This window comes from Ahaetulla prasina, chromosome 1, assembly GCF_028640845.1.
Source record: "Ahaetulla prasina isolate Xishuangbanna chromosome 1, ASM2864084v1, whole genome shotgun sequence".
Classification (NCBI taxonomy): Eukaryota; Metazoa; Chordata; class Lepidosauria; order Squamata; family Colubridae; genus Ahaetulla; species Ahaetulla prasina.
The window spans coordinates 292,911,977-292,925,482 of record NC_080539.1 but is presented as its reverse complement, the minus strand read 5'-3'; positions in this window follow the sequence as shown (position 1 = coordinate 292,925,482).

Here is a 13,506-nt window from a genome sequence, read left to right as displayed (position 1 = left end):
GACTAACATTTTTAGATAATTGTTACCATTGAGCCTATGCTAGAATTATACCAAAGCCATAAGCTTTTTAGAAATTATTTTGCAAGCTTTTTTACTGGTTTATAACTGAATAATATGTTGCTTTTACCATTATGTTTTACACTGATATTTAACATTTCCAATTTTCTTCAAAGAATACCTGTCCTTGTTATTTAAATGTGTGCCTTTTTATAAGAAATGAGCCTCACTTGGTCTATTGGGCTTATTCCCATGCAAGTGTGAATAAGACTGTAGTAATAAGAGGTTAGTAAAAAGCCACAATCAAACAGCATGCTTAATTAAGTCAATTAAAGGCGTTACAATGATTTTTTTAAAAGCCATGTAAGCCTAGAATTAATTTTGGTTTGGCTCATGGTGTTATATGACCATTAATCATTACTTTGGTGAATTATGGGATCAAGAACAGGAGTGAATGCAGTAATCAGATTTAGGTTCTTGTGTAGGAAGACCTAACAGTAACAAGACCTAACTTAACAATTCCAATCTAAATTAAAACATCTCCTGCAGCCCTGTGAGTCCCCCACCAGTCGAGGAATGGGGTATAAAAAGCATTTCTTTCCATCTGTTGCATCTTTCATGATGAAGTCTTTCTTCTCCAGAGAGGACCGGGAGGGGGAGAAGGACACAAAAGCACTGATTGCTGCCATAATATAACAAGACAGGAAAAACATTGACTTAAAACATCTTCCTTCTTTCTGGATGAAAGGAAACAGAACTTTCCAGCATCATGGAAAAAGAAAAGTTTTCAATGGGTGCTGGAGCAGGTGAGGAATCACAAATAGAGGCTGACAGCTAGAGCAATTGAAGCGAAGCAGTCCTGCCTATTGAAGAATTCAGATGGGAAACTCTCTTACAATCAAGAAAGTTCATCCATTGTGGCATGCTCTTGAACACCCTTCCTCTGAGACAGAGTTTTCCCCATCCCCAACTTTCCTCCTAAGTTAAATCTTAGTTCAGCCTTTCCTAACCTGGTATTTTCCACAAACCAGGCAAGCCATCTGAATACAGGAATATGTGTAGAAATGACTCCCAGCTCAATGGATTACTGGTATTTCTCAAGCAAATGATGTATAAAGTAGTAGTAAAAAGCTGTTGGTCACCAAGCATGTTTAAGTGAATCAATTGATAACCTACAGCCAAGAGTGCTTCAATAGTGAGATAGGTGCAGGGATGAAATCCAGCAGGTTCTGACAGGTTCTGGAGAACCAGTATTGGAAATTTTGAGTAGTTTGGAGAACCGGCAAATACCACCTCTGGCTGACCTGAGTCGGGTGGGAATGGAGATTTTGCAATATCCTTCCCCTGGAGTGGGGTGGGAATGGAGATTGTGCAGTATCCTTCCCCTGCCACGCCCACCAAGCCATGTCCACAGAACCGGTAGTAAAAAAAAAATTGGATTTCACCACTGGATAGGCGGCATATAAATTTAGTAAATAAATATTTTAAACACATGCTAACCATAATGTCAAACAGAAATGATTATATTTTAGCCTAGCATGTTGGTTTATGGTTCAAGGTGTCTTGCAAAGCTAGAACACTGGCTTAACTGAGTTAACCATTGTTCAGTTCACCATGAAAAGTGTATCATTCATTCCAATGATGCTGACCAGTGGAGGTATTCAGCTGGTTCTCTCCGGCTCAGGGGACCCAGTAGTAGCAACTGTGGGAGGCTCCGCCCACCTGCCCAGATGTCATGACGTCCCATTTTTGACAATCTGCGCATGTGCTGAAGTCCCTGTGCATGCACAGAGATGGGGGGGGGTGCTCATTTTTTTTTATTTAATTTTGTCACAACAGTATACATAAACATTGTCATAGTAAAAAAAAAAGAAAAACATATCATGAAATATATATATATATATATATATATATATATATATATATATATATATATATATATATATATATATATATATATATATATAAAGGATATGCATAGCTATATTAATTAGATATAATGAAGAGAACAATAGGACAGGAACGGTAGGCACTTTTGTGCTCTTATGCACGCCCCTTATTTGCAAACCCCTTATTTGCAAACCCCCCTTTTTTTTTTGCTCTTATGCACACCCCTTATTTGCAAACCGGTAGTGAAAGTAAGTGAATACCACCCCTGATGCTGACCCCAAACTTCCAGAATGGTGATTCCAGCACATCTTGATGCACCAGATGGAAACAAATAGCTAAGATGTTTCCTAATCTGCCAGAACCAAAAATGTTACCAGCACTCAGCAATATGGCTGCCAGGAGATTGTAATTCACTTTAAGAACAGTAATTTCTTCTATGAATATTAATAAAACTGCTGATCGTTTTAGGATAAAAATAATTTCCCTTATTCGGTGCTGTTAATTAACTATTTGCCATGAATGAAAGATAATAGAATAGAATAGAATAGAATAGAATAGAATAGAATAGAATAGAATAGAATAGAATAGAATAGAATTTTTTATTGGCCAAGTGTGATTGGATAAACAAGGAATTTGTCTTGGTGCATATGCTCTCAGTGTACATAAAAGAAAAGATACCTTCATCAAGGTACAACATTTACAACACAAATGATGGTCAATATATCAATATAAATCATAAGGATTGCCAGCAACAAAGTTACAGTCATACAGTCATAAGTGGAAAGAGATTGGTGATGGGAACGATGAGAAGATTAATAGTAGTGCAGATTTAGTAAATAGTTTGACAGTGTTGAAGGAATTATTTGTTTAGCAGAGTGATGACCTTTGGAGAAAAACTGTTCTTGTGTCTAGTTGTTCTGGTGTGCAGTGCTCTATAGTGTCGTTTTGAGGGTAGGAGTTGAAATAGTTTATGTCCTGGATGTGAGGGATCTGTAAATATTTTCACAGCCCTCTTTTTGACTCATGCGGTATATAGGTCCTCAATGGAAGGCAGGTTGGTAGCAATTATTTTTTCTGCAGTTCTAATTATCCTCTGAAGTCTGTGTCTTTCTTGTTGGGTTGCAGAACCGAACCAGACAGTTATAGAGGTGCAAATGACAGACTCAATAATTCCTCTGTAGAACTGAATCAGCAGCTCCTTGGGCAGTTTGAGCTTACTGAGTTGGCGCAGAAAGAACATTCTTTGTTGTCCTTTTTTGATGATGTTTTTGATGTTAGCTGTCCATTTTAGATCTTGCGATATGATAGAACCTAGAAATTTAAAGGTTTCTACTGTTGATACTGTGTTGTCTAGTATAGTGAGAGGTGGAAGTATGGAAGGGTTTCTCCTAAAGTCTACCACCATTTCTACGGTTTTGAGTGTGTTCAGTTCCAGATTATTTTGGTTGCACCACAAGGCTAGTCATTCGATAGAGTTCATCCTTTCTGCATTTTCTTATCACCTTTTTTTAAAAAATGATCAATTTGGAAATGTTGATGGTACTCAGTGAGGACATAAAAAATGACCACGATAGATAGAATGAATTATATTTGCAGCTTAATATGAACCACAGCCCCAAAATAAACAAAGTAGCTGGGTATACTGTTTTCTCCCCCCACTCTCTTTTTTTTTTTTTTTGTTCATTTACAATGTCTTCTTCTATTTCCACCCAATTTTGGCTTAAATTTCTTTGCCGTCCTTTGTTTGTTGTTCCTTTCTCTTATCAAATTAACTTTAATGAGTGAAATCAAAATCACATGGAGAAGAAGCAAACATATCAAATTCTAGACTGATTTTTAAAGAAAAATGAGATATGCTGGTGAAAAGGCTTTTAAGACAGAACTTGATGCTCATCCACAAACAATAAACATCTAACTAGAGTTTAGCGGGACAAGAAATTTCAGGCAACTTATACATCCTCTCAAAAGTAAATGTTTGATATTCCAAGATCAGAATTTTCTTCATCTGCCATTAAAACATATTCTCTGTTTTTCCTGATATAAAGTGTGTACTTATTTTCTAGGCTGGGGCTGTCAAACTCCCGCAGGGCGGATGCATCATGTGCTGGCCACGCCCATGCCCAGTTTAGTGACGGGGAGGTGAAGTCCCAATATGTCATGTGACGATGTGAGTTTGGCACCCCTGTTCTAGGCAGTTTCTTTTCAAATGTCAGTCTACTATTAATCATTTCATAGTTCCCATCACCAATCTTCTTCCACTTATGACTGTATGACTATAACTTGTTGCTGGCAATCCTTATGATTTATATTGATATATTGACCATCAATTGTGTTGTAAATGTTGTACCTTGATGAATGTATCTTTTCTTTTATGTTCACTGAGAGCATATGCACCAAGACAAATTCCTTGTGTGTCCAATCACACTTGGCCAATAAAATTCTATTCTATTCTATTCTATTCTGAGTTGATCATTTTCAGTCACATAAAAGTGGATAGTTTTATATGAATTTAATAACTTTAACTTTAATATGTAAATGCGTCTGTCATTAATATACAAAGTGCAATGTTTTGTCAATGAACTGTTATATAATCATAGATGAATCAACTGATTAGAATCATTGAGATCTCACTTCAATTTTGTCCAAGACATTTTTGAAGTAGAGCCACTTTAGCCTATGGCAGGGGTCACCAACCTTGGCAACTTTAAGACCTGTGGACTTCAACTCCCAGAATACCTCAGCCAGTCTTAAAGTTGCCAAGATTGGAGACCCCTGGTCTATGTGGACAAAAAGTTAGGAGGAATTGGATGTAATTTTTTCGTACAAACAGTTTTGTTAAAAGACATTGCTTTTGTGAGCTACAGCTTTACTTCATCAGATGCATGGAATGGCTAAACTGACATAGGATTCATCTCCCATCTTACTTTCATTTAAATCCCGTATTAGTCTTGATCTGCTGTTTTTTTTAACAATCTGTAAGCCACCCAGAGTCATTCAGTGAGTAGGAAGACTTAGAAGTTGAGCTAATAAAAATATTAGAAGAAGAAAATACCTTCTCTGGGGAATCTTAAGACATCTCTCTGGAATAGCTGATGACAACACTGTTTGACATAATTAATGTGATTGGCAGAGATACCTTAAAATACATTATCTCTTTTACAAGTGTAGATATCCGCATCCCATTTATCAGATTAGGATCTACTTGTCTAACCTCGAGGTTTTCACAGGTGCATTCCCATTAGGAGCACAGTAGCAGCCCTCAGTGTCTCCAGAGAAATCAGTCCCAGATGTGAAGGGCAGACATTTCCTTTCCAGGAAGTCTGCCCTCAGGTATGGCCCATTCGAGGGAAATCCAAGACTGTTTACAAAATGGTGAACCAAGGTGGCTGCATCATGATTAACTTTGCTTTTCTGTTGCTTGGCGCTTCAGAATTATATATTTGTTTGTGCATTCAGCCTTTGTTGTTAAGATCTCTTGTTGTTAGACTCAAGTTTTGTAATCAAATACTTTACATGGGGTTTGTAATCCATCAGTCATTTGTCTAGTTGAGATATCAGTATTTGTATATTCAGGAGCATCATCATGTCATTATCTTAGCACATTATTGCTATTCTGCTGTATCAAAGGGTTCTGGCAATGCTACACAGCAACATCAATGCTATCCCAGGCGCCTTACCCATAGGTCCTAAAATGAAAATAATTCCTATTTTATTCGCAATTACTGTAGTTTTAAATTAAATATAGAAATGGAACATTTTATTTGTATTCATTTCAAGATATCTACAGTCAGGAGAATGTTACAGAAAGAAGGTAATAATTGATACCTTCTGTGTCTTAGAGATGTCTTTCCCTTTCTCTGCAAACATTTTTCTGTCTCTCCCAATATGCAAACACAAGAGTACAACTCTTGTATTGCTCTATGCACTGAAATGTTGTTCATTAGAAAACAATGTCCTTAGAAACAACAGATTAAAATGCTAATTATATTCTGTAATAGAGAAAGCTATGGCCTATGATTCAATAATTCAAAATCCAAAAACAGGTCTAGCAAGAATATAAAACAAACTGAGATGGCAAACTGATTGTTTACAGTGAATAAACAATTTCAAGAAATGTACTGCTTATTTGAAAATAATTATTTAAAAAAATATCAGAATAACAGACTTGGAGGTCTTCTACTCAAGTAGGAGACCCTATTCCATTCTGGACAAATGGATGGCCAATCTATTTTTGAAAGCCTTCAGTGATGGATATCTATGGAGATTCTCAGTCATCCAGGTCATGGTTATCCCAATTTAATGTAATATAAAAAGATTTTTAAAAAGTTTTTTAAAAAAATACATAGCAAAAAAGAAGATTGATTCTTATATAAATGGCCGAGTTGATCAATACAGATCAATTCAAATTCTGAAATATTTGGCTAGGTACATTCTGATTAATGGCATCAGTAACTAAGGGTTGAATGACATGATAATTCAGTAATACATAGCTGGTGCCAACATTCATATGTTATGAATGTTCATCAGTTATTTTTCATCAAAGGAGAAGGAAATAAGTTATTTCTCATCAAAGGAGAGGAGGATTCTTAAATTCACTCTTGGAATCTGTACTCCTGAACAGTTTCATTAATGATTTGTATAAAGAAATAAAGAGCATGCTTAATAAATCAGTTAATGAGCCCAAATTGGATAGGACAGATACATTAAAAGGTGGCAATAACATTCAGAACAATTTTCACTGGTTAGAAAGGAAGAGTGAAAATAAGAGAATTAAATTTAATAAAATATGAATACAACGTTTTTAACTTAGGAAACTTTTGTGAAATCAAATATGCAAGTAATAAAATGTGGCTTGCTAACTAACAATTCTTATTTAAAAAAATGTTGATAACAAATTGAATATAAATCACCAGTGTGGAAAATGGCATTTCAAATTAACCGTCAGTAGAAGCATTCTGGCCAAAAATATAAATCTATTTATTTTATTTATTTATTTTTATTTATTTATTTTGTCACAACAGTATATATAAGCATAATCATGAAAATAACTATATAATATATAAGCATAAGTATGTAATAACTATATTAATTGAATATAATGAAAGGAAACAATAGGAGAGGAACGGTAGGCACGTTTGTGCTCTTATGCACGCCCTCTTAGGAATGGGGTGAAATCTGGGATTTTTATAGTGATTAGCTTTAAAGTAACGTTTGATTGTTTATGTGCCATCAAATTATAGTCAACTCCTGGTGAGCACATAGATTGGTTTTCTCCAAAATGATCTGCCCCTAGTCTGGTTTTCTTAGGTCTTCCATTGTTAAAATAATTTGGCCTGAAAACACTCTTGCATGAAACGTTTATATTCACAAAATTGATTTTTCTTTTACCTTAATATATGGCCCTGTTATATAAAATGGAGCAATAAGTGAACACTGGTTTTGCATAAAAGTAGCAGAAAACTAGGGATAAAAAAACCAATGTGTTTTAAATTTCCTTTTTCAGTTAGGAAGAACAAGGAAAATGTGACTTTGAGGTTTTTTGGATCTCGGAAGAGAACAGACTGAGTAGCTTCCATTCAATATTCTTCTTCTCTTGTCTAATTTAGATTAATTTAGAGCTCTGCGTTGTGCCTGGAAGGAACTGAATCAATACTGAACCAGCCTTGTTTGAACAATCCTATCTCTGTCTATCTGCAGCGTGGAAATATATGACTAGAGCAAATCAATTCCACTTTATATCCCTTTCTTTTACAAGACATGGAGATCCGCTTTAGTGTTACATAAACAGCACTGCACAATTGCATTTTTAAGGCAAATATTATGCCTTTAGGGTTCCGCTAAGGGGAAGGGTCTCCTTAGAAACTCATTAAGAGTTACAAGTCATTTCCTAGAAAGGAAACAGAACAGTACATTTTAAAGGAAACAATTTTCTTAGCTGGTTCTGCTGGTTGGCACGCAGACCTTACAAATAACATTACCATCTTTTATACCAACCTCACACTCTCTTGAGATGTTGGGATTGCAGCACCAGCATTTCCCAGAACACATCTGGAAATTCCCATACTACAGAAGACTGATCTATCCTTTTCTGTGGCAATTGAATTCTGGTGGATCAAAATAGCCCTCACAAAATCCTTAGCACGTAGACAAAGAGTGGGTTCTCTTTTTTAAAAAATTTATTTATTTTTATTTGTCACAACATTATATATAAGCATAAGCATGAAATAACTATACAATATATAAATATATATATAAAACCATAAGTATGTAATAACTATATGAAATTGGATACAATCAAAGGGAACATTAGGACAGGAATGGTAGGCACGTTGGTGCTCTTATGCACGCCCCTTACAAACCTCTTAGGAATAGAACAGAACAGAACAGAACAGAACAAAACAAAACAGAACAGAACAGAACAGAACAGAATAGAATAGAATAGAATAGAATAGAATAGAATAGAATTTTATTGGCCAAGTGTGGCCAAGTGTGGTTGGACACACAAGGAATTTGTTTTGGTGCATATGCTCTCAGTGTACATACAAGAAAAAGAAAAAAAAGCCTTCATTAACACAAATTTTACAACACAAATGATGGTCATAGGTTGCAATTTAACCCTTAATGATAGCAACAAAAAGTTACAGTCATACAGTCATAAGTGGAAAGAGATTGGTGATGAAAACAATGAGAAGATTAATAGTAGTGTAGATTTAGTAAATAGTTTGACAGTGTTGAGGGAATTATTTGTTTAGCAGAGTGATGGCCTTCAGGAAAAAACTGTTCTTGTGTCTAGTTGTTCTGGTGTGCAATGCTCTATAGCCTTGTTTTGATGGTAGGAGTTGAAACAGTTTATGTCCAGGATGTGAGGAATCTGTAAATATGGGGTGAGGTCAATAGTAGATATTTTTTGGTTAAAGCTTTGGGGATTTTGGGAAGAAACCACAAAGTCTGGTAGTGCATTCCAGGCATTAACAACTCTGTTTCTAAAGTCATATTTTCTGCAATCGAGATTGGAGCGGTTCACATTAAGCTTAAATCTATTGTGTGCTCGTGTATTGTTGCGATTGAAGCTGAATTAGTCTTCAACAGGAAGGATGTTCTAACAAATGATTCTATGAGTTAAGCTCAGGTTATGTCGAAGGTGGCGGAGTTCTAAATTTTCTAAACCCAGGATTTCAAGTCTGGTGGCATAAGGTATTTTGTTGTGATCAGAGGAGTGGAGAACTCTTCTTGTAAAATATTTCTGGACACGCTCAGTTGTATTAATCTCTGAAATGAGGTATGGGTTCCAGACAGGCGAGCCATATTCAAGAATTGGTTTAGCAAATGTTTTATATGCTCTGGTTAGTAGTGTAGTGTTTCTGGAGAAGAAGCTACACAAGATTAAGTTTACAACTCTTAAAGCCTCTTTTGCAATGTAGTTGCAGTGGGCTTTGGCACTTAGATCATTTGATATAAAAACTCCAAGGTCTTTAATGGGATAGGGGTCATCTATAAGGTAGTGTCCATCGAGCTTGTATTTAGTGTTCAGATTCTTTTTTCCAATGTGTAAGACAGAGCATTTGTTAGTTGAGATTTGGAGTTGCCAAGTTTTTGACCATTCCCACACAAAGTCAAGGTCTTTTTGAAGGGTAGCTGTATTGTTGGTAGTGTTAAATAGTTTAACATCGTCAGTGAAGAGAACACAATTGCTTATAATAAGGTCACAGAGATCATTAATGTATAATATGAAGAGTGTTGGTCCAAGAACGCTGCCTTAGAGAACGCCACTATTGACAGGAACAGGATTTGATAGGGCACTGCCTATTTTGACCACTTGTTGTCTGTTTGACAGAAACACTGTTATCCAATTGTGGAGGGGTCCGGAGATGCCGTAGGATTTTAGTTTAAGGAGAAGTTTGTCATGTACTCTTCTCTTCTCCTCTCGTCTTCTCGCCGAGGAAGAAATAGCACTGCACAAGATTAATTTGTTCATTAGATTTATATCCCGACTTTATTTTGTACAACTCAAGGCGACAGACATCACAGTCTCTTCTTATTTTCCCTACAACAATCCTGTGAGGTGGGTGGGACTAAAAGTCTGATTTCTGTGAGAACTAAGTGTCTCCCAGTTTCTGGTTGGATCTCTTTTACTGTAGGATAAAAAAAAAAAAAGAACAATTCCTTAAATGACCCAGATGTAAAGGAGAATATAAAACTTACTTCTTATATTTATAGCATTTTTTATTTCCTGCTTTGCTTTAAAACCATGTCAGAGCAGACCTAATGAAGCATTAGATTTTTGCAAAAGGAGCTCAAAATTAGATATGAATTTAATGGCATCCTCTAAGAATATAGATGAATAGAAGAATGTAGTACCACCCTGGAACCACATACAGCTTGGCTTCATTAATTTGTCTGAAATAATTGAAATAGAATAATCAAAATTGGAGACCCTCCTTTGATTGATTGATTTATGTGGCCATCAAACTTGCAAAAGTCCCTTTGGGTGACTTATAATAAGAACAAAGGAACTAAAAACAAAACACAACAAATTCCCAAAATAGACTGAATAACAGACTGGAGTCAACCATTTCAAATTCCATTCAAGGTCTTTCATTTTGGATGGGCTCATCCAATGATCTGGCTCAATGCCCAGGGGACAAACAAATTTTCAGGGTCTTATGGAAGGCCAGCAGGGTCAGAGCCATCCAAATCAGATCCATAAGCTAGGCACTAGAACAGAGAAGCCATTGTTTCAGAGAAGGAACCCAAAGCACGCCCATCTCCTGGGATGAACAGAGATAATTGGAGCAGGTGGTCTCACAAAGAATCGGCCAGCACTTTGAATGGCCTTAGAAGCCTAATGGAATCAATGCAGCTCTCTAAATAGCAGCATTACCTGGGGTCAAAAGTTCTCACTGAACTGCATTCTACACCTTATTCCTTAATATACATTTTGTGGAATTTGAAGTTATTTTTAATCTTTTATTGTACTGAAATCTCAGTCATTTAGAATTACTAGATGTCATCTAGTTCTACAACTTTTAGAGAATAAGGAAATGCCTCACACTCCTGTGGGTACTCAGTGCTTTTCCCTAGAACCATATATATAAACTTTTTTTCATAAGGTAATTGCTCAGCCCCTCAATCATTTTGATTGCCCATTCTGCACTATCCTTTTAGAGGTACAATAACCAGAAATAGTCTTTCTAGTAAGATTGGCGTAAAGATTTGCAATGTACAACAGGCGTTACCCATCTTTTTTCTTTTTTTTTTTAAGAATGAGGTACCGTAGAGCAGCATTCACATATAGGTATAATTAGGACAAATCTTCAACCTTAACTCAAAACTGGACCAATTTTCAAAATATTCTGGAGCGTCCAGCAAAAGGCATGATTCCTTTTATCCAGATCTAATAAAGAGTATCACTAAGTAAAAAGTAGTAAAATGATGGTGAGGTGAAATTTGAGAGGACAGCAGAAAGGCAGACAGCATGTTTGCAAATATTAATATTTCTTTTTTCCACATTGAAAGAAGGCAGATGCAAAACACTTCCATATTGTGGGCAAGAGAAATGACATGGAAGTGTTTCTGAAATCCCTAGGAGTCAATTCTCACACTTTACCATACCTTCTGCCCTTTGTCCTCTTCCATTTATGTTATTCAATTACACCAAACATTTAATAATTATTTAATAATGGCACTGAACCCCAACAGATCTATAGAGCTCTTTAAAAGACATTTCCTGTTGTTATTCATCTGCCTTGTGTCTTCGGATCCAGCTGTGTAGCAGTGTGCTTCCTCCTTCCCTCCCCCTGAATTTTGGACATAGTTGTTATACTGTTTTCAATTGAATCAAATGCTATGCACTGTCTTTAGTGCTTTCACTAATAAGTGTATCAGTAATTTATTTTTGGCATTATATTCTTCATTATTCTGTTTCACTGGGCCTTTTGTAATTGTAGTATTGTAGCCTATGTAGTGTCAGCGTTCCAGAAAAAACCCCAACTCCAAGTAAAAACTCTGAAGCAAGAATTTTTCAAAGTTCTATTTACTAGAATAGGTAAACTAGTACATCTGGGAAAACCTGAATCTGAGAGGTCTGGGTTTTCCCTTAGTAAATCAAAAACCCCGAAATCATCCCCTCAGTCAATCACATGCTCCAGTCACCATCCATCCCATCTCGAGACAGCACTCTGACCACTCCTTCTCCAGATGCAGGATCGGCCTGATCTTGACCGACAGGAAGAATGCTATTATGTCTAAAGACAACCCCTCTACTAAATTCCCCCTCCTACTTTTCCGACATATGAGAAAGTGGCAGCATGGAAGCTTCTGGCCTAGTATGGCTTCCAAAGCTGACAGGCATCCCCCCCCCCTCAACAGAAAAAAACACACCCTGAAAAATAAAACAGAGAAAACACAAAAGAAGGGGTTAATGCCTTGTACATAAAACCTCTTAACTCCCCTTTGCCCCCTCCAGGAGGACCCTTTGCTTTCTCAGGGAATTTATCATAACATAGTTCTACAAGGGCCGGGATAGCTCAGGCAGTAGAGAAGCCTGTTATTAGAACACAGAGCCTGCAATTACTGCAGGTTCGAGCCCGGCCCAAGGTTGACTCAGCCTTCCACCCTTTATAAGGTAGGTAAAATGAGGACCCAGATTGTTGGGGGGGCAATAAGTTGACTTTGTAAAAAAATATACAAATAGAATGAGACTATTGCCTTATACATTGTAAGCCGCCCTGAGTCTTCGGAGAAGGGCGGGGTATAAATGTAAACAAAAAAAAATAATAATAAAAAAAATATAACATAATAACAGAGTTGGAAGGGACCTTGGAGGTCTTCTAGTCCAACCCCCTGCCGAGGCAGGAAACCCTACACCATTTCAGACAAATAGCTATCCAACATTTTCTTTAAAATTTCCAGTGTTGGAGCATTCACAACTTCTGCAGGCAAGTTGTTCCACTTATTGATTGTTCTAACTGTCAGGAAATTTCTCCTTAGTTCTAAGTTGCTTCTCTCCTTGATTAGTTTCCACCCATTGCTTCTTGTCCCTTAGGTTTGACTCCCACTTCTTTGTGGCATGAAATTGCTTTACTGGAGTATCAACATTCACATCCCAACTTTTCACCCAAGTAGCTTCAGACAACGGGTACCCCTTCCAGTGTACCAGTGTACTGTAACCAACCCCTGTATAGTCTAGAGTCAAGGATCTTCTTAACTTCATAATGAGTCTCCCCTTGTACTACCAAAGGAGGCCAGGAGCAGCTGGTGAGGGCCTTAAGTTAGATCCTCTTGCTGGTTTCAATAAGCTACTGTGAAAAACTGGGTGCATTTTCCCTAATATGCGACGGAGGCTACGTTTCACAGTCACTGGGTTAATCACTTTCACTATAGGGAAGGGACCTATGAATTTGGGCCCAAACTTCTTGCTAGGTAATCTCAATCTTAGGTATTTGGTTGACAAATACACTTTATCTCCTATTCAGAAAGGTGGTTGGAAAGACCGGTGTTTGTCGGCCTGGGCTTTATATTTTTCCGCTGATTCAGCTAAAGCTTTCTTAGTATTCTCCCAACCCTTTTTTAATGAGGTCATCCATTCTGTTAAGGACATCGAGGTGGGTGGCTCTCTAG